We start from the raw sequence: 18767 nt of genomic DNA on the forward strand, positions 1-18767 counted from the left end.
GGTGTTTGGCCCAGTGGTAGACAAATAAATCAGTGGAAGAGAAATGAGAACTTGCAGATAGACTGAAGGATACATGGCAAATTGATATACATGTAGTATATTAGTTATCTCTTTCTATGAGTGATAGAAAACTCAAAGTCGCAATGGCTTAAACAAGATAGATGTTTATTTCTCTCACAAGAAGTCCAGAGGAGGGTGGGGGAGTAGTGACTTATGTCTGTAATCCCAGCACTTTGGGAGGCCGAGGCAGGCAGATCACTTGAGCTCAGGAGTTTGGGACCAAGCTGGGCAACATAGTGAAACTCTGTCTCTACAAAAAACACAAAACATTAGCTGGGCATACTAGCAGGCACCTGTGGTTTCAGCTACTTGGGAGGCTGAGGTGGGAGGATTGCTTGAGCCCAGGAGGCAGAGATTGCAGTGAGCTGAGATCACCCCACTGCACTCCAGCCTGGGCAACACAGCCAGACCCTAGTTTTTTGTTTTTTTTTTTTAAAGAAAAAGGAAAAGAAAAAAGAAGTCCAGAGGAGCCAGGCATAATGTCTTATACCTGTAATCCCAATGCTTTGGGAAGCCGAGGTGCAATTGCCTCAGCTCAGGAGTTCAAGACCAGCCTGGGTAACACAGTGAGACCTTGTCTCTACTAAAAATAAACAAAGTTATTCAGGTATGGTGGCATGTAGTCCCCGTGGGCAGGCTGAGGTGGGAGGATCACTTGAGCCCAGGAGTTCGAGGCTGCAGTGAACTATGATCCAGCCATACACTCCAGCCTGAGTGACAGAGCAAGACACTTCAAAAAGAAAAAAAGAAAAAGAACTCCAGAGGTGTCAGGGACTTAGACTTTTCTTTGGACATCCTTTTCTTTTTTACTTTAACTTTTTTTTTTTTTTTTGAGACGGAGTTTCACTCTTGTTGCCCAGGCTGGGATGCAGTATTGCAATCTCGGCTCACTCCAACCTCCACCTTCCAGTTCAAACAATTCTCCTGCCTCAGTCTCCCAAGTAGCTGGGATTACATGTGCATGCCACACCCAGCTAATTTTTGTATTTTTAGTAGAGACGGGGTTTCGCCATGTTGACCAGGCTGGTCTTGAACTCCTGACCTCATGTGATCCCCCCGCCTCAGCCTCCCAAAGTGCTGGGATTACAGGCATGAGCCACTGCGCCCGGCTGGCATGGCCTCCTTTTCTAAACTCAACTGCTGGTTCTAGATGGCTGCTCCAGCTCCAGCCACCATGTCTGTATTCCACTAGAAGGAAAGAGGGAAAGAAAGGGAAAAGAAATGCCTCCTCCCTTTGGGGACATTTCCCAGAGGATGCACACACTATTTTCACTAACAACTCCATGGCCACACCCAGCTGCAAGTAAGACTGGGAAATGTAGTTAATTTTGGGTGCCCATGTTTCCAGCTAAAAATTCTTTTACTGTTTTTAGAGCTGAGCCTGGGAGGGTGAGCAGAAGTGAAAATGTGGCAAGTGTGTGAAAGACGCAGGCTCAGGGCGAGTCCTGAAGTGGGGACTGCATGGCAAAGCAAGTCCAGCCAGGATGGATGAGATAATGTCAGAACTGAGTCTAACAAAGTATATTTTGCTTGTAGAATGTCATGTGAAATGTAAAGGCATCACCATTGTTAATATAAGTTTTGGAGAAAAAAAGTTATATTCCAAAAGTTTTTAGAGCCCACTTTTAAAGGTTTCTGCAGTTTACAATTAAAATGTCCTTAATCCTGTACCCTTGGATAATTTAAAAAAATTAATATTTTATCAAGCAGGGAAAGGCAGCATTTTATATTTTAATACTAGCAACAATAGAGAAAACAAATGAGAAAAAAATAGAGAAAACAAATGAGAGAAAAATCATAGATGTTTTTCTTTTCTTTTTTTTTGAGATGGAGTCTCCCTTTGTTGTCTAGGCTGGAGTGCAGTGGCACAATCTCAGCTCACTGCAACCTCTGCCTCCTGGGTTCAAATGATTCTTGTGCCTCAGCCTTTGAGTAGCTGGGATTATAAGCATGAGCCACCACGCCCAGCTAATTTCTGTGTTTTTAGTAGAGATGGTGTTTCACCGTGTTGGCCAGGCTGGTCTCGAACTCCTTACTGCAGGTGATCTGCCTCCCTTGGCCTCCCAAAGTGCTGGGATTACAGGCATGAGTCACCACGCCCAGGTATAGATGTTTTTCAGTGTTGTTTTGGTGAACCACATTTTACGTGGAAAGTTTATGATAGTGTTTTGTTTTAGAGGAAAATAAAACTATATATGGCTGATAAAGGATTCAGCCCAAGATCTGGGGCAGGTAACCTAAGAAAGTAAAGCCAAGACCACAAACCCAGAGATACGAGTGAATTTGTGATTCATTTCTATTTGGTTTGTTGTCATTTCAAGCCATTTTTATATTTCTACGACTATTTTCTAAATATATTACATACAGATTTATGTACTTGTATTATTTTTTATTCTTTTTATTTATACAATTCCCTTTTGAAGAAATCTGATTTGCTAGAAGTTCAACAGGCAAACACACTTTTGCATAAGGAGGTAAATATAATCTTTTAACAGCCATTGAAACTTGATTGATGATACCTTTGACTAAAATGTGCCAGTGGAAGGGTGTGGCATACTTGAAAGAAAAATATTTAAGAGTAGGTGCAGAAATTGCCCCTAAGCGAAGACGGCTTAACCTTGGTAGAAATCATTGACCTCAAGGGTGTGTTTGTTGTATTTTGTAGGGGCAGACAGGATGTGAAAAATGAGCTTTTGTGTTCTGGATGAGCAGTGAAAGGGCAGTGGCTGCAGAGAGAGCTTTGAGGCAATGGTAGACTCTCCATGCAGCTGGCCAATCTTACCCAAAGGGAGAGTCCTCTGGGGGAAAGGTCCATGCCTGAAAGTCTGGCACTTAGTCAGGAGTTCCTTCCTGCAAAGAGATGGATTGATGGGGAAGAGGGCATTTGGCCCAGTCCAGGGCTGCTACAGCTGCTTTATTGTGCACTTAGTGATCCAGTGTTTTCTACCTCTCATTCCAATCTTCCCTTCTTGGGTGTCATTCATCTTCTGAGTTTCAAAGCATGGTGCCCGGGTTCTGGGCAGGACAAAAGTGGAAGAGCCAAAGGCTGGTTCCCTTGAGGTGTTGTCTCCATTCAGGAAGAAAATGCTTTCTCTTCAGTCTTCATTTTACATCTCTTTGTCAAGGATTACCATACATGGACACGTCTAGCTGGATTGAGCCTAGAAAGTTGCCTATTTTAGCTTTCCAGACTCTGGCAAAGGAATACACAGCAGAAGGAAGGAGTGGATAGCTTTTCAGTGCCCCATCTGCAGTGCTCCCTCATAAGACAAGTTGGTAGTTACATAGGAAGTGTCTGAAAACCAAAAGTCCATTTAAATCCATGGCTTCGTTCCATTCTCTCTCTTTTTTACCCCAGTGATATTGAGGTATAATTGACAAAATTTTATATATTTAAGGAATACAATGTGATGTATGTGATGTTTGATATACGTATACGTTGTGGAATAATTACCACAAACAAGCTAATTATAACATCCATCACCTTATAGTTACTATAGTTACCATTTGTGTGTGTGTATGTGGTGAGAACATTTAAGATCCACCACTCTTTAAGCCAAAGCATATTTCAAGAATACAATATAATATTATTGTATTAGTCTGTTTTCATGCTGCTGATAAAGATACACCAAGACTGGGTAATTTATACAGTAAAAAGAGTTTAATGGACTTACAGTTCCATGTGACTGAGGAGGTCTCACAATCATGGTGGAAGGCAAGGAGGAGCAAGTCATGTCTTACACGGATGGCAGCAGGCAAAAAGAGAGCTTGTGCAGGGAAACTTCCACTTTTTTTTTCTGAGATGAAGTTTTGCTTTTGTCACCAAGGCCGGAGTGTAATGGTGCAATCTGGGCTCACTGCAACCTTCACCTTCTGGGTTCAAGTGATTCTCCTGTCTCAGCCTCCTAAGTAGCTGGGATTACAGGTACACACCACCACACCTGGCTAATTTTTATATTTTTAGTAGAGACAGGGTTTCACCATGTTGGCCAGGCTGGTCTCAACCTTAGCCTCCCTAAGTGCTGGGATTACAGGCCTGAGCCACCACAACTGGCTGGAAACTCTGATTTTAAAAACCATCAGATCTCATGAGACGTATTCACTATCATGAGAACAGCACAGGAAAGATCCCCACCGCCATGATTCAATTACCTCCTATTGGGACCCTCGCACAACATGTGGGAATTCAAGATGAGATATGGGTTGGGACACAGTCAAACCATATCATTCCACCCCGGCCCCTCCCAAATCTCATTTCAAAACCAGTCATGCCTTTCCAACAGTCCCCTAAAGTCTTAACTCACTTCAGCATTAACTTAAAAGTCCACAGTCCCAAGTCTCATCTGAGATGAAACAAGTCCTTTCTGCCTATGAACCTGTAAAATCAAAAGCAGGTTAGTTGCTTCCTAGATACAATGGAGGTACAGGCATTGGGTAAATATAGCCATTTCAAATGGGAGAAATTGGCCAAAGCAAAGGGGCTACAGGTCCAATGGAAGTCCAAAATCTAGTCGGGCAGTCAAATCTTAAAGGTTCAAAATGATTTCCTTTGACTCCATGTCTCACATCCAGGTCATGCTGATGCAAGAGGTGGGTTCCCATAGTCTTGGGAAGTTCCACTCCTGTGGCTTTGCAGGGTACAGCCTTCCTCCCGGCTGCTTTCACTGGCTAGTGTTGAGTGTCTGTGGCTTTTCTAGGCACACGGTGCAAGTTGTGGGTGGATCTACCATTCTGGGGTCTGGAGGACATGGCCCTCTTCTCACAGCTCCACTAGGCAGTGCCCCATTAGGGAATCTGTGTGGGGGCTCCCACCCCCCCATTTCCCTTCACAGGTTCTTGCCCTAGCAGAGGTTCTCCATGAGGACACCACCCCTACAACAAACTTCTGCCTGGGCATCCAGGCATTTTCATACATCTTCTGAAATCTAGACAGAGGTTCCCAAACCTTAATTCTTGGCTTCTGTGCACCTGCAGGCTGAACACCATGTGGAAGCTGGCAAGGCTGAGGTTTGCACCCTCTGAAATAATGGCCCGAGCTCTACATTGGCCCCTTTTAGCCACTAGAGTAGCTAGAGTGGCTAGAGTGGCTGGGACACAGGGTACCAAGTCCCTAGGCTTCTCATAGCACAGGGACCCTGGGCTGGCCCAGCCCATGAAATCACTTTTTCCTCCTAAGCTTCCAGGCCTGTGATGGGAGGGGCTGCTGCAAAGGTCTCTGGCATGCCCTGGAGACATTTTCCCCATTGTCTTGGTGATTAACATTTGGCTCCTCATTACTTATGCAAATTTCTGCAGCTGGTTTGAATTTCTCCTCAGAAAATGGGATTTTCTTTTCTATTGCATTGTCAGGCTGCATATTTTCCAAACTTCTATGCTCTGTGTCCCTTTTGAAACTGAATGCCTTTAACAGTACCCGTCACCCCTTGAATGCTTTGCTGCTTAGAAATTTCTTCCACCAGATACCCTAAATCATCTGTCTCAAGTTCAAAGTTCCAGAAATCTCTAGGGCAGGGACAAAATGCCACCAGTCTCTTTGCTAAAACATAACAAGAATCACCTTTGCTCCAGTTCCCAACAAGTTCCTCATCTCAGTCTGAGACCACCTCAGCCTGGAATTCATTGTGCATATCAATATTTTGGTCAAAGCCATTCAACAAGTCTCTAGGAAGTTCCAAACTTTCCCACATTTTCCTGTCTTCTTCTGAGTCCTCCAAACTGTTCTGACCTCTGCCATGATTCAATTACCTCCTATTGGGACCCTCGCACAACATGTGGGAATTCAAGATGAGATATGGGTTGGGACACAGTCAAACCATATCATTCCACCCCGGCCCCTCCCAAATCTCATTTCAAAACCAGTCATGCCTTTCCAACAGTCCCCTAAAGTCTTAACTCACTTAGCATTAACTTAAAAGTCCACAGTCCCAAGTCTCATCTGAGATGAAACAAGTCCTTTCTGCCTATGAACCTGTAAAATCAAAAGCAGGTTAGTTGCTTCCTAGATACAATGGAGGTACAGGCATTGGGTAAATATAGCCATTTCAAATGGGAGAAATTGGCCAAAGCAAAGGGGCTACAGGTCCAATGGAAGTCCAAAATCTAGTCGGGCAGTCAAATCTTAAAGGTTCAAAATGATTTCCTTTGACTCCATGTCTCACATCCAGGTCATGCTGATGCAAGAGGTGGGTTCCAAAGTTCCAAAGTCACTTCCACATTTTTGGGTACCTTTTCAGCAGTGTGCTCTCTACTGGAACCAATTTACTGTATTAGCCCGTTTTCACACTGCTGATAAAGACATACCTGAGACTGGGCAATTTACAAAAGAAAGAGGTTTAATGGATTTACAGTTCCATGTGGTTGGGGAGGCCTCAAAATCATGGTGGAAGGCAAGGAGGAGCAAGTCACATCTTACGTGGATGGCAGCAGGCAAAGAGAGAGAACTTGTGCAATGGAACTCCCATTTTTAAAACCACCAGATCTCATGAGATTTATTCACTATCATGAGAACAGCATGGGAAAGACCTGCTCCCATGATTCAATTACCTCCCACTGGGTTCCTCCCATGACACTTGGAAACTGTGGGAGTTACAGTTCAAGACGAGATTTGGGTGGGGACACAGCCAAAGCATATCACTATCTATCTGCGGATGGGCCTTTAGGTTGATATCATAGTTTGGCTATTGTGAACAATGCTACAGTGAACATGGGAGTTCAGATCTCTCTTTGAGACTAATTTCAGTTCTTTTTGATATATACTGAGAAATGTGATTGCTGGATCATATGGTAGTTCTATTTTTAATTTTTTGAGGTGCTTCCACATTGTTCCCTCCCTCCCTCCCTCCCTCCCTTCCTTCCTTCCTCTTGCTCTGTCACCCAGGCTGGAGTGCAGTGGTGCAGTCTTGCCTCATTGTAAGCTTCGCTTCTCAGGCTCAGGTGACCCTCCCACTTTAGTCTCCCAAGTAGCTGGGACTACAGCTGAGTGCCACCACACCTGGCTAATTTTGGTATTTTTTTGGGGAGATGAGGTTTTGCCATGTTGTCCAGGCTGGTCTCAAAGTCCTGGACTCAAGCAATTCACCTGCCTCAGCCTCCCAAAGTGCTGGGATTATGGGTGTGAGCCACTGCATCTGGTCGACTTTTGTCTTTTTTGATGATATCCATTTTAACAGGTATGAGGTGATGTCTCTTTGGTACTGATTTGCATTTCCCTGATGATTAGTGATATAGAACATTTTTTCATGTACCTGTTGGCCATTTTATATTCTTCCTTTGAGAAATGTTTCCTCAATTCCTCCCCCCCACCCCTTTTTTTAGAGACAGGATCTCACTCTGTACCTGGGCTGGAGTGCAGTGATACGATTATAGCTCACTGTAACCTCAAACTCCTGGGCTCAAGTGATCCTCTTGCCTCAGCCTCCTGAGTAGCTGGGAGCATGCTACCATGTCTGGCTAGTCTTTTTAGTTTTATTTTTTGTACGGACAAAAATCTTACTATGTTGCCTATGTGGTCTCAAATTCTTGCCTTGCTCGTTTTTTTCTTTTTTCTTTTTTTTGAGGTGGAGTCTCAAAACGCTGGAGTGTAGTGGCATGATCTCGGCTCACTGCAACCTCCCCTCCCAGGTTCAAGTGATTCTCCTGCCTCAGCCTCCCGAGTAGCTGGGACTACAGGCGCAGCTAATTTTTGTATTTTTTAGTAGAGACAGGGTTTTACCATGTTGGCCAGGATGGTCTCTTGACCTCGTGATCCACCCGCCTCAGCCTCCCCAAGTGCTGGGATTGTAGGCATGAGCCACTGCGTCCGGCCTGCTTCTTTATTGGGTTGTTTTCTTGTTATTGAGTAGTTTGAGTTCCTTATATATTTTGGATATAAGCCCCTTACTAACCAGATATATGGTTTGCAAATATTTTCTCCTATTCAATAGGTTGTCTCTTTACTCTGTTGATTTTTTTTTTCCAGAAGGTTTTTAGTTTGATGCAATCCCAGTTGTCTCTTTTTGCTTTTCTTGCCTGTGCTTTCGGTGTTATATGCAAAAAAACATTGTCTAGATCAATGCTTGTGGATTTTGTATCACACAACATCACTGAATTTATTAGTTCTCTTTTTTTTATATGGAATCCTTAGGGTTTAAAAAAGTAAAAAATTTTAAACAATTTTATTTCAATAGTTTTTGGGGTACAGGTGGTTTTTGGTCACACAAATAAGTTCTTTAGTGGTGATAATTCTGAGATTTTGGTGTACCTGTCATCCAAGCAGTGCACACATTGTATCCAACATGTAGTCTTTTATCTCTTACCCCCTGTTGTCCATCCCCTCAAGTCCCCAAAGTCCATTATATCATTCTTATCCCTTTGCATCCTCATAGCTTAGCTTTCACTTATAAGTGAGAAAACATACAGTATTTGATTCTCCATTCCTGAGTTACGTCAGGTTTCTGAAAATATATAATATGTCATCTTTGCAAACAGACAATTTTACTATTTCCTTTCTGATTTGGATGTCTTTGTATTTCTTTTTCTTTGCTAATTGCTCTGGCTAGGACTTCTAGTACTATATGGAGTAAAGGTGATGAGAGTGGGCATTCTTGTCTTATTCCTGATCTTAAGGGATAAGCTTTCAGCTTTTGACCGTTTTGCATGATATTAGCTGTGGGCTTTTCTGGCTTTTCTCTCTCTGTGCTATGCTCTGCTGAGTAGGCTTGGGAAAGGGGTAACTTGAGTAATGTGAAACTGTTTTTCCTACCCTCTTCAATGTGTCTTTTCTTGTATCTTTGCTCCAACTAGGTGCTGTAATCTCTCACCTGGAGTCCTCAGCACTGGTGAAAGTACTCTTGTGTGGGTGGCTGTTCAAATTGACGTGTCTCTGAGGGGAGGAGCCCTGGAAACTCCTATTCTAGCATCTTGCTGATGTCCTCTCTTTATTTTTCCTTGCAATTTATTTGTTGAAGGAATTGGATTATTTGTTTGGTAGTGTTTTGCACAGTCTGAATTTTGCTAATACATCTGTGTGATGCTTAATATGTTCCTTCACATTTCCTTGCAAATTGGCATTTAAATCTAGATATTTAATCAGATTCAGTTTAGAATTTTTGTCAAGACCACTTCTTAGGTGGTGCTTTGTTCTATTGGGTGGCATATAGTATCTGAATATCTCTGTTTGTGATACTAGCAGCCATTTATGATCACTGTTCAGTCTACACAATCCAATGTGGTAGCTATTAGCCACATATGGCTACTTAAAAATATAAATTAAATTAAATAAAAAATTCGATTTCTCAGTTATATCAGTTCTTTCTCTCTCTCTCTCTCTCTCTTTCTTTAGACAGAGTCTTTCTGTGTTGCCCAGGCTGGAGTACAGTGGCACGATCTTGGCTCACTGCAACCTCCACCTCCTGGGTTCAAGTGATTCTTCTGCCTCAGCCCCCTGAGTAGCTGGGATTACAGGTGCGTGCTGCCATGCCCAGCTAATTTTTGTATTTTTAGTAGAGATGGGGTTTCACCATGTTGGCCAGGATGGTGTTGAGCTCCTGACCTCAAGTGATCCACCTGCCTGGATCTCCCAAAATGTTGGGATTATAGACGTGAGCCACTGCACCTGGCCTATCAGTCACATTTCAAATGTTAAACTCATGTTGGTTATAGCTACTGTATAAGATATAGAACATTTCCATCGTCGCAGAAAGTTCTATTGGACAGCACTGGTCTAGATCTATTAATTCACAAAGAGTAATGATATGGTGGTATTCTAACATTGATTTTACATTTATTTGCTGGAAAACTATAGAGAGAAATTCCTCATGTCTACTATTTGGTTACCCAGTGATCAGTTCATGTAGGAAAGGCAGGATAAAGGTTAATTCTTTACCTTTAATGAGTTCATATTGGAGCATCCTCTAAAAGTGAATAACTAAAAAAAACCATGCATGATTTTAGACATTGGCTCCTCCTTCCTCCCTTCAGTCTTTCTTTCCTTCCTTCCTTCTTTCACATGCATGCTCTCTCTCTTCCCTTCCTCTTTTCCCCCTTCCTTCCCCACCCCTCCCCTTTTCTCTCCTCCCCTCCCTCCCTCCCTCCCTTCCTTCCTTTCCTTCCTTCCTTCTTTCCTTCCTTCTTCCTTCCTTGTTTTTACCTTCCTTCCTTCCTTGTTTTTACCTTCCTTCCTTCCTTGTTTTTACCTTTCTTCCTTGATAGGCTAATTGTCCTTCTGGAAACATTGTCTTGATGAACAGAACACAGCTTTCTGGCAAATTTTCGTAACTGTCTGTGGTACATAGAATTATTTGTCCCAATTTTCTCCCATCCGTATCCTTTACCACATAATTAAGTTTGCAGTTCCTCTAACCAAAAGGTGGAGTATGCTACCCATTCTTGACTTGGTCCTTGACCATGAAACTTGCTTTGGGCAACAGGATCTTCACAGATGTCAGGTAAACAGGACCTAAAATGTGCTTGAGCAGTGGAGCTTGTTCTCTTGTGCTTCTACCATGACCACAAGAAGGACATGCTTCTCCCAGACTACTGTTCTGAGGAGAAGAAGAAACACAAAGTGTGAACTGCCTCAGCTGGCCTGCAAACTTGGGATCTGAAGCAGAAGTTTATTGTCGGTGTGATTTTGAGGTTGTTTCTTTGCTGATTAATAGATTAATAAGTTTACAAATTGTCCCATTAGGTGACAAATTCCCAGTTGGCATTGATAGATGTCATCTCAGATTAATGTATCTTCCCCAGATAGTACTTTGCTGTTCAAAATATAAGAATTCAAGTCATGCACTAGAAGAACACTAGAAACTTTGTAAGAACTCAAATTGTGATTCCTTTTTGTCTGGTAGGTTTTTTTTTTGGAAAAAAATACCTTTGCTTTTACTCTGATATTTATGATAATATATTAGTATTTTAATTTCTAATTGGCTGTTGTGCAATAAAAAATACACATATTGGTCTCTGCCCCCTAGTCCCTGGCACAGAGTTCTTAAAACTCTTGTAGTTTCCTGAGCAATAGGAGTGCTAGGAGAATCTTTCGTTCTAATGTTTGGTTTCTGCTCTGGTTCTTGAAACAGAGTTCTTAATACCCTTTTAGATAGTGGTGCTAGGATAATCTTTTGTTCTAATATTTGGTCTCTGCTCTGGTTTTTGACACAGAACTCCAAAGACATTTGTAATTTCCTGAGTATTAGCATCTGACACAGAGCACCTAAATCCCTTGGAATTTTCTGGGCAATGAGAGAGTCTTTTGTACTAATCAGGTGACTCTTGGTAGGCTGCTGGATAGAGGCTGGTCACCAGAAAGACCAGGCTATGATTAGAAGCCTGGAACTTCCAGCCCACCCTCATTCTCTGGAGAAGGGAGAAGGGCTAGAGATGGCATTAATAATTATTCCTATTTGATGAAGCTTCCATAAAAATTCCTGGATTATAGGGTTCTCAGAGTTTCTTTTTTTTTTTTTTCTTTTTTTTTTGAGACAGGGTTCCTTCTGTCACTCAGGCTGGAGTGCAGTGGTGTGATCAAGCTCACTGCAGCCTCCCAGGCTCAAATGATCCTCCTGCCTCAGCTTCCTAAGTAGCTGGGACTACAGCCACGCACCACCACATCTGCCTAATTTTTTTGATTTTTAGTAGAGACAAGGTTTTACTATGTTCGAGACCAGGCTGGTCTTGAACTCCTGAGCTCCAGCAGTACTCCTGCCTCAGCCTCCCAAAGTGCTGGGATTACAGGCATGAGCCACCAAGTCCAACTGCTTCTGTTAATTAATTAATTAGTTTGTTTATAAATTATTCCATTGGGTGACATTTTCCAACTTCCAAACTAGCATTGGCAGAGGTCCTTTATTATACCCTTTATTAATAAACTGGGAAACATAGTTTCCCTGAGTTCTGTGAGCTGCTCTAGCAAATTAACCAAACCCGAGGATGGGATTGTGGGAACCCCAATTTATAGCTGTTGGATCAGAAGCACAGGTCACAACCTGAGTTTGTGGTTGGCATCTGAGGTTGGGGGCAGTCTTATGGGAAGGAACCCTCAACCTATGAGATCTGCTGCTATTTCCAGGTAGTTTGTGTTGGGATTGAATTGACTTAGATGATGCTCAGCTGAGTCTGCTATAGAATCTGCCAGAGAATTGATTGCTTGGTCGGCGTGGGGGAACCTCTTCTATGCATTTTGGTGGCCAGTGTGTTATATCGAGTGTATAAAAGTGGGAAAACCACTTTGGTTCAGTTTTTCTTATATCCTTACACTACTTTATAGTCTTAATATGCTTATGACATATTTCTTGATCCAAGAAAACTGTAGATACTTTTTTTTTTACTTTATAAGGTTCTTAGTGTCTCAGGCAGTGCTTTAGTTCCTCATCCCTCTTTGACTTTGTAAATTTTTGTCATCTGTGCTTTTTTCATTTTTAAGTATCAACACCATTTACATTCTGTTTTGTAAACATTGTGTATTTCACATATTTCATAAAATCTAAGATATTCCACTTACTTTAATACCAAGAAAGAAAATATATTGTTGATTATTATTATGACACCATTGATTGTAAGATCAGAAATGTTAAAAATGTGAAAAACATGTATTTTAGAAATGGTGAAACAGTGTAATTAAATCTTCTTTGTCAATACTTTTATTCTGTTATAAATCAATAAACCATACTTACATCAACACGACTAAATAATTCTTTTTCACTGCAAAGCCAACTAATGAATCATGATATTTTCTTTTTTATTCAGTGTTCGCTTTTCCCTTGAATTTCTAAATTCCCTTCCTTTTTACTGCACTATTTTACTTTATCATAGTCTCAGTTTTCTTGTATTTCATTATGTACATCTATTAAGATCCCTTTTATTTCCCTTAAGACCTTACCCCTGGAATTCTTCCTATTAGAAGTCATCTCTTCATTTTTTTCTGGGGTTATATATACATTTCCCTTTTTCTTGGCTTATTTCACTGGGTTGCTAAATATGTCCTCCTAAAGTAACTTCCTAAAATGAATTTGTGAAAGGCAAAGTTTCTGAGTCATTCCATTTCTGAAAATGTTTTTATTCCTTTTGTTTGTTTTATTATGCAGCTGATGAACTTTTTTTTTTTTTTTGAGACGGAGTTTCACTCTTTTTGCCCAGGCTGGAGTGCAATGGCGCAATATCGGCTCACTGCAGCCTCTGCCTCCCAGGTTCAAGCAATTTTCCTTCCTCAGCCTCCTGAGTAGCTGTAATTACAGGCATGTGCCACCACGTCCGGCTAATTTTGTATTTTTAGTAGAGACGGGGTTTCTCCATATTGGTCAGGCTGGTCTCGGACTCCTGACCCCAGGTGATCTGCCCACCTTGGCCTTCCAAAGTGCTGGGATTACAGGTGTGAGCCACCGCGCCTGGCCTGCAGCTGATGAACATTTTATTTAAAAAAGGTTTGTAAAACATGAAGAAATGCTTATGATGGAATAATTAAGTGGGAAAAGTAGGATACAAAGTTGTATTATATTTATAACGTAATTACTCTTTAAAAAAGATACCAGCGGCCGGGCGCGGTGGCTCAAGCCTGTAATCCCAGCACTTTGGGAGGCCGAGACGGGCGGATCACAAGGTCAGGAGATCGAGACCATCCTGGCTAACACGGTGAAACCCCATCTCTAATAAAAAAACACACACACACACACAAAACTAGCCGGGCGAGGTGACGGGCGCCTGTAGTCCCAGCTACTCGGGAGGCTGAGACAGGAGAATGGCGGGAACCCGGGAGGTGGAGCTTGCAGTGAGCTGAGATCCGGCCACTGCATTCCAGCCTGGGCAACAGAGCAAGACTCCGTCTCAAAAACAAAACAAAACAAAAAACCAAACAAAAAAAAGATACCAGCAAATTATGTGGAGAAAGAGAGAAAGGAAATACAACAAAATGAAATAATGCTTGTCTCTGGGTAGTGGTAAGACTGTAGGAGATTTCTTTTTTTCCTTATCTTTCTACGTTTTGTGTACTAAACAGCTACTCTACCTGACCTCTCACCCCTTCTCCAGGGGGCTAGATAGGGTCACCTTCATCTTTCTGCCCCGTTCCTCCCCTCTTCCCTTTCAGCCACCCACCTGCACTCTGCTTTCCTGCTCTTCTCCCCAGCCACCAGAACCCACAGGCAATTAACACTTTCTGGACAAAGGAGCCAAGGTTTTCCCCATCATTTTTCTAAAGACAAAAGTGCATGGCTGGGGAGGGAGACTAGAAAGGCAAATAACTGCTCCCTGCCAGTCCTGGTCTCACCCCTCTCAATGTCCATCTGATGGGGACATGGACTCAGGTGGCCCCCGGGAAGCCCCCAGCTGGTGTCATGGACAGAGCAGACTCTATAAAGGGGAGGTGGGGTACCCCATACACCTGTATTTTTTACTTTCTGAAGCTTGGTTTAGAGTGCTAGGCAGGTGAGAACACTTGCCCATATTGTTACTAATGCGCTAGTTCACTTTTGTGGGTTTAGGGCCACAATCAGGCCTGTAGCGCCTTTATTTCTCAGAGGCTGTCTTCCTTCAGTTTTTCTGAACTGTGGGACAAATGCACATGCAGCTCTGGACAAAGGACACTAGCTTCTCCTGCAGGTTACCCATGACATGGAAGTTGGAGGTGGTAAGATGGACATGGATTCCACTTCTCAGTTTTTTCTTTATTCTTACCCACATTTAGCTTTTCCACCCTGGCTGACTCATGTTATGCTCCACACTACACACAGGGGCAATGGCCTGTACAAACTGCCCTACCAGCTCCCATGATTGCTTAGGGTCTGTCTCACTCGTAGTGGTTCTGCCTTTCTCATTGAACCACATCTGTATTACTCTGTTCTTGCATTGCTCTAAAGTAACAAAAACCTGAGACTGGGTAATTGATAAAGAAAAGAAATTTAATTGGCTCACAGTTCCACAGGCTATACAGGAAGCATGTCAGCATCTGCTTCTAGGGAGGCCTCAGGCAGCTTTTACTCATGGTCTCAACTTTAACATTGCCAAAGTGTGGCAGAGTGGACTGATATATGGGTTCATGGCATCTTACATGGCAGAAGAAGGACCAAAAGAGGTGGGGGGAGGTGCCATATACTTTTAAACCACCAGATCTCATGAAGACTGTCACAGGAACAGCACCACAGGGGAAATCTGCCCCATGATTCAATCACCTTCCACCAGGCCCCACCTCCAACATTGGGGATTACAATTTGACATAAGATTTGGGCAGGGACACAGATCCAAACCATATCAACACCCTAAAGACAGCTCAGGAGGGACACAGGAACAGTGTGGGATTCTTATCCAAGAGACCATTTGGTTTTCATGGAATAAGCATAGATGATATTTTTGGTATCAAAATTCAGAAATTTTATTCAAAAGAGCTTCTATGGTGCCTCCTCAAAAATTATTTACTAAAATAATATCACTATTATTGTTTTCTTCTTAAAGGAGATATAATATATATTTATTGTAGGAAACTTGGCATATCCAGGCAATCACCAGGATACTAACATTTTGGTGAATATCCTTCAAGTCTTTCTTCAATACATAGATCTGTAATGTCTATGTACACATAAACACACTTTATTTTTTATAAAAATAGAATGAAATTTAAATTCTGTTTTATAAAACAGACTTCTCCTCTGATATGGTTTGGCTGTGTCCCCACCCAAATCTCATTTTGAATTGTAGCTCTCATAATTCCCAAGTGTCATGGGAGGGACCCAGTGGGATGTAATTGAATCAGAGGGGCGGGTCTTTCCCATGCTTTTCTTGTGATAGTGAATAAGTTTCACAAAACACGATGGTTTTATAAAGGGGAGTTCTCCTACATATGCTCTCTTGCCTGCCACCATGTAAGACTTGACTTTGCTCCATATTCGCCTTCCACCATAATTGTGAGGCCTTCCAGCCATGTGGAACTGTGAATCAATTAAATCTCTTTCCTTTAGAAATTACTCTTACCTTTATAAATATAAAATTTATAAATTTTCCTTTATAAATATAAAATTTATAAATTTTCCTTTATAAATTTCCTTTATAAATAATAAAGTATGTCTTTATTAGCAGGGTGAGAAAGGATAATATACCTTCCTTAATAACGTATGACTATTTGCCTCTAGATGATTAAACAAGCTCCAATTAAACAAATAGTTTTTAATTATTTCAGTATTCCATTGCATGGATATACTGTAATTTATTTAATCCTGTTTTTGTCTGTTTTGTGTTGCTATAAGGTAGTACCCAAGGCTGGGTAATTTATTAAAAAAAAAAAAAAAGGTTTACTTGGCTTACAATTCTGCAGGCTGTTCAGGAAGCATGGCATTGGCATTTGCTCGGCTTCTGGTGAGGTCCTCAGGCTGCTTCCACTCATGTGAAAGGGGAAGGGGAGCTAGTGTGCAGAGATCCCATGGTGAGAGAGGAAACAAGAGAAGCGGGAGGTGCCAGGCTCTTTTTAACAACCAATTCTTGTGGGAACTGAGTACTCACCCCCACCCCCAGGGAGGACATTCATCTATTCATGAGGATCCACCCACAGGACCCAAACACCTCACATTGTGCTCTTCCTCCAACACTGGGGATCAAATTTCAGCATGAGCTTTGGGTGACAAACATCCAAATGATAGCAAACCCAGTATCTTATTGTTACATGTTCAGACCATTTTCAGGTTTCCTTTTGAGACAGAGTCTTGCTCTGTCACCCAGACTGGAGTGCAGTGGCACGATCTTGACTCACTGCAGCCTCCACCTCCTGGGTTCAAGTGATTCTCATGCCACAGCCTCCCGAGTAGCTTTGATTACAGGCGTGTGCCACCATGCTGGGCTAATTTCTGTATTTTTAGTAGAGATAGGGTTTCACCATTTTGACCAGGCTTGTCTTGAGCTCCTGACACAAGTGATTTGCCTGCCTTGGTCTCCCACAGTGTTGGGATTACAGGCGTAAGTCACCATGCCCGGCCCATTTTCAGCGTTTCTTTTTTCTTTTCTTTGTTTTCTTTTCTTTTTTTTGAGACGGAGTTTTGCTCTTGTTGCCCAGGCTGGAGAGCAATGGTGCGATCTCGGCTCACTGCAACCTCCAACGCCTGGGTTCAAGCAATTCTCTTGCCTCAGTATCCTGAGTAGCTGGGATTACAGGCATGCACCACCATCCACACCTGGCTAATTTTGTACTTTTAGTAGAGATGGGGTTTCACAGTGTTGGTCAGGTTGGTCTCGAACTCGTGATCTTAGGTGATCCACCCACCTCGGTCTCCCAAAGTACTGGGATTACAGGTGTGAGCCACCACGCCTGGCCTCATTTTCAATTTTTCTTAATGAAAAAAACCCACTTCTGAGATAAACATTTTTCATTAATCCTTTTAACAAATTTTTATTGAATAGCTACTCTGTACCAGGCATGTAATAGCCTCATCTCTATGCAAATCCATATGCCTAAATTTCTGCATGACTACGCCTTTCAACAAACGTGTATTGTTGGAAGGAAGGCATAAACAGGAAGGTGGCATCACTTTGAAATTCGCACAGATTTACTTTTATACAATGTGGTTCTAAGCCTTTCTGTAAGTCTTCTCGGGAGGCAACATTATCAACTAATCTTTTGCAGTCCCTCTTATGTTTGCCTACCTCTAGAATAAACCTGAATTTATTAATCCACCTTTATGAACTGAAAGATTGAGAAGAATTTTCTCAGCGTTCCTAACTGCCTTTGCTCATCACAGTGCCCCCAAATTGCCCCCACTTGTAAAGCCTCCATAGCCCACGGTCTGCTAAAGTAAAGCAGAATCCCAGTCCTTGCTCCAGACCTGCCAAGTCAGTGTCCGTTTCATGTGATTCCCATACACACTGGCACGTGAGAAGCACTGAGTTAGATCTTGGTGCTTGGCCCACCCTTGACCCTGGTCCTCCTCTCTCAACAACAGAGGTGAGGAGACCAGCAGTAAGAGCTGTGTCAGGAACAGGTCAGCACCCAGGGATCCACACAGACACTTTTGGCCTTTCCTAAGTTCTGCCTGCAAAGGAAGTTGGACACTAAAGCTAGGCTGCCTGTAGGAAACGGCATAAGGACCTTTGCAAGCTGTTCAGCAGGGAGAAAAAGGGGTGGAACAGGAAAGGGAGGAAAGCAAGTTTCTGGACTCCCCAAACCACAGTGTGTCTAGGTGCTACTTTCTCACTTTTCCTTATTTAGCACATAGCTTTGTCATGAGACATCTTTTTGCTGACCTCTTTTCCGTTTGCATTTTGCCCCATATTAGAATGCTACCATCTAAAACCTCTCTATGAATTAGAAAGTTTACGTTGTCAGGGACTGAATGTGTCTGTTTTCCAACAGTTTCTGGCAGTTCCCTGCTTTTATGGTGTAGTCATGGTGAAACCTGAGTCATCTGAAGATGGTGGCAGTGCCAGAGAGCAGGGGAGAGGAGCTGCAAACAAGCCAGGAAGAGTTGGGCATCGATAACTCCTGGGCACCACCGGCCACTGGCCTTCATTCTGACAGGAGAGCCACCCGAACCCTAATTGTGTTCAGACAGATTGCTCCAAGCTTTGCAGTTCTACCGAATTCTTTCTGTAGCAAAAATATAAAGGCATCTTCTTATTTTTTTTCAGGGTTCCAAGTAGCAACACCTAACGTCTGCAGTGCCAGTTCTTTTCTTCTTTTTGTTCTTCTTTTTTTTTTTTTTTTAAGGTGAGAAACCATAACATTTTCCTTGAAAGGAAAGCAGTAGACCTCATTTTTTGTT

The 18767-nt window shown here is 42.4% G+C and overlaps 1 long non-coding RNA gene across 2 annotated transcripts in view; it reads left to right on the forward strand.

The window, feature by feature from the left end:
- The window catches only part of LOC117087456, a 39061-nt gene extending 20307 nt beyond the window's left edge, over positions 1-18754 (forward strand). Inside the window, exon 3 of one of the 2 annotated variants that reach the window (XR_004438816.1) lies at positions 18359-18754. This is a non-coding gene — a long non-coding RNA (uncharacterized LOC117087456). Of the gene's footprint in view, positions 1-8841; positions 9343-18358 lie in introns of those variants that run through there. The other variant, XR_004438817.1, reaches the window with a different exon arrangement.
- Positions 18755-18767: the final 13 nt, after the last annotated feature.

Source organism: Trachypithecus francoisi, unplaced genomic scaffold (assembly GCF_009764315.1).
Source record: "Trachypithecus francoisi isolate TF-2019V2 unplaced genomic scaffold, Tfra_2.0 Lachesis_group10, whole genome shotgun sequence".
NCBI lineage: Eukaryota > Metazoa > Chordata > Mammalia > Primates > Cercopithecidae > Trachypithecus > Trachypithecus francoisi.